General features: G+C 35.2%; 1 protein-coding gene across 2 annotated transcripts in view; it reads left to right on the forward strand.

The window, feature by feature from the left end:
* AGPAT2 (1-acylglycerol-3-phosphate O-acyltransferase 2) overlaps nucleotides 1-3,510 on the forward strand; it is a 45,561-nt gene that overhangs the window by 26,026 nt on the left and 16,025 nt on the right.

Raw genomic sequence — 3,510 nt, forward strand, 5'->3', positions numbered from 1 at the left:
AAGATAGTGGGACCAAGGAAATTACCTGCGACAGCTCAGTACCTAATCTCGTGCCTGATGTATCTGCCTTGGATGCTTACAGCAACCAACCTAGTATATTTTCTTTGAAAGTGCCTTTAAGTTACGAAAATTTACCACATATACAGCTTGAAGATTTAGAAGATCACCACAGATGTACTCCGTTCAATTTGGAACTGTCAGTACCAGCACTCATGCAATCTCCTACTAATATCCATTCGATCTGCAACACCGTATTCTGCCCTAATCATGTATCATGACCCTGAAAAATACAACACTAAAGCCATAAAAGAACGCCAGTATCGTGACATTGTCAACTCAAACTTCAATCTAGGTTTTCATACTCCCAAAAAGGATTAGTGCGAGGAATGTCACGTTTTTCGATTGAATAAAAATCCAACTGACCAAGAGAAAGAAGCTTTTCAATAACACCAGACAAATAAGAAGGCAAGGCATTTAAAAAGCCTAGATAAAAAAGATGCTGAGGAGTCAAACGGAAACATGGTTACTGCTGTTTGATTTTGAAAAGTTTTACAGTGTCCTCTAAGCAATATAAATATATTTTACTATAACAGAAAGCTATCTTCTTTTAACTTTACGGTTTTTGATATGGGTAAAAAGAAGGCCATTTGCTATTTGTGGGATGAATCTGTGGAAAAACGTGGAGCAAACGAGGTAAGCAGTTGCCTCTTAAATTTTATACAGACTAATGTTGAACAAGGGACCAAGGAGTTCCGCTTTTGGTCAGACAATTGTGCTGGCCAAAATTGTAATCGCTTCGTATATTCATTATACATTTATGCCGCAAAAAAGTTCAACATATACATTACACACCGGTTTTTACAGAAAGGGCATACCCAAAATGAGGGGGACAGTATCCACTCTGTCATCAAGAGAGCTTCTCAAATCAAAACTATATAGGTATATACCCCTCATTAATGGCGTTTATTAGTAAAATGGGCCAAGAATGAAGGAGAACCCTATGTTGTTCGAAACGTAGCCCAGGATGACGTATTCGACTTTAAGACTAAAAGACTTTAAGACGACTAAAAGTCTTGTTAATAATAAGGTTTGGATCAAAGACATTAAGGGCAAGAAGATTAACTGGAATAACATCCCAACAAATTTGTTTTTTAAATAATGATCTAACTCAACCTGATTATGATATTTTAGTAATTCGTAGTAATACGAGGAACTCGGTACAAGCTGAACTAAAAGCTGCATATTCTGGACCTATTATGATTCCTGCTGCGAAGTATAAAGATTTAATGGATATGTGCCGCTCAGAACTTATTCCCTTAGAGGAACTCCATACTTTAACTCTTTGCCACATCACATAACTGTTACTGCTTCTGAAGAATCGGATGATAATCTATCGGAATAATTTTATCTAGTGTCTGCTTCCTCTTTTTAGAGCTGAATTCTTCCTACTAATTTAGCGAAGCAATGTTAATTATAATATTTAATGTTTGTCTACATGCCATTTCATTGCTATTAAGTATGTGCACCAGTTATAAGTCTAGGTTACTATGTAAGACTGATTGATTAATTATGAAGGCTGATTATTATAGATTAGTGATTAGTAGATTAGTTCTACTATTAGTGAGTAGATAGTTTACTGGTGGTACTCTTGTGAGTCCGCACGGGTAGGTACCACCACCTCGCTTATTTCTGTCGTGAAGCAGTAATGCTTTTCGGTTTGAAGGGTGGGGCAGCCGTTGTAACTATACTGAGATCTTAGAACTTATAACTCAAGGTGGGTGGCGCATTTACGTTGTAGATGTCTATGGGCTCCAGTAATCACTTAACACCAGGTGGGCTGTGAGCTCGTCCACCCATCTTAGCAATAAAAAAAAGCTTTGAGACTGCTGATTTTAATGTTGTTATTATAAAAAAAAATAGTTTTATTATCTTCGTCCGCGTCTGCGTCCTGCAATGTTCTAATTGATACATGAACCTGTAAGTGTTTTGTAATTTTTAGTGTTATGATTGCTGTTTATGATGATTCTTTATACCAGTTTTGAGATTTTTTCACTTAATAAACGATTTTAAATAATTACTATCTTTTTTATTTAGTTATATAGGAGGGCAGTGATGATATGAGGAACGTTATGTTTAAATATTTCAAGGTTGTTATTTACGTAGGACTCATTAGTAGTTAGTAATTCCAAAGAAAACCGACTCATGTTAATATAGAACGTCATTTAATTTACATGTGTCCATAAAACAACGTGTAACGTTCACTAAGGACCCTCGCTGTTTTGCCATAAAACGTCTTATGTTAATATAGAACTCACTATCTCCAGAAATAAAAGAATAACAGTTATAAACTACACAGTATTTAACAAAGCTGAGACGTAGTAACAACATACCAAAAAATTTAATCAACAAGTCGCACCGTTTAAAAGTTACACAAGTCAACAACTTCTTTAACCTCTACTGAAAACTATCAATCCTACAGATAGGACTATATTCTGCGGATGAGTCGTTATGTCTGTGGAGACTGGTACTCAGGTTGTGACGTTTGTGGACTCAAGCAATAACACCGAAATGTTTGACTGCTTCGTGGCAGTATGACTTCGTGGCCTACTCGATTTACAGTCCTATTACCAGTGAGAGAACATCCCTATTTGTTCTCTGGGAAATCTCTTAGTTGCTTTTACGACACTCACCGTAACAGATAGGGGGTACAGTTCTAGCCTGTGACCTCATTCTCCCGTCTCGTAAACTCTTTGCATTGAAAAAAATTGAATACATATTTGCAAAATGATGTTTCTAAACTTAATATATACCTAGTTAGTATTTCTGTGTTGATTAATCTAACCTTAACTCACCCTGTATAAATAGTGTATGCATAAAATGGCCTAATATGATCGATTGTGTCATTTGCCGATTAAATACAAAACTAAATTAGCAATAGCTGGCAAGAGCGTACCGCATTTTTATTCGCTTAAATTTTGTAATTGTAAATAAGTAAAATACATATCGTTTATATACGAGATAAGAAGTATATGTAATTTTACGCTTCACAGACTTTGTCTTTACAATATACCGGTTTATTTTACATGTACTTAACATGGAGCAGAAATGGGAAATTCTCAATTTGAGAACAAAAACAACAAACATTATTAGACTAAATTACTCATATCAGGTCACCGGTTTCTAGAAAGAAATTGTTCTTCGTTTTTGTAATGCAAAGAAAAGGTCGGTCTTGAATTATATTATACATGTATAATATGTTGGGAGCTTGTGCGCGATTACTTGTTTTTTTTTTTTTTTTGTAAATGCGATTCAGATTATTTACCTCCTCTTAGTTTCTGGATCTCTGAAGATTTTCAGAGAATCAGACTTTAACTTAACTTAACTTTGTGCGTTTACCGGTGAGGAATCGGTGAAGATTTTTTCTAAGTAGCACAGAAGTAAATTAATTTAAATATGTAATGGGAGCCGTAGTAAATAGTCCATTGTATTGAGTGAATCAAAGTTCTACTA

Source organism: Bombyx mori, chromosome 15 (assembly GCF_030269925.1).
Source record: "Bombyx mori chromosome 15, ASM3026992v2".
NCBI lineage: Eukaryota > Metazoa > Arthropoda > Insecta > Lepidoptera > Bombycidae > Bombyx > Bombyx mori.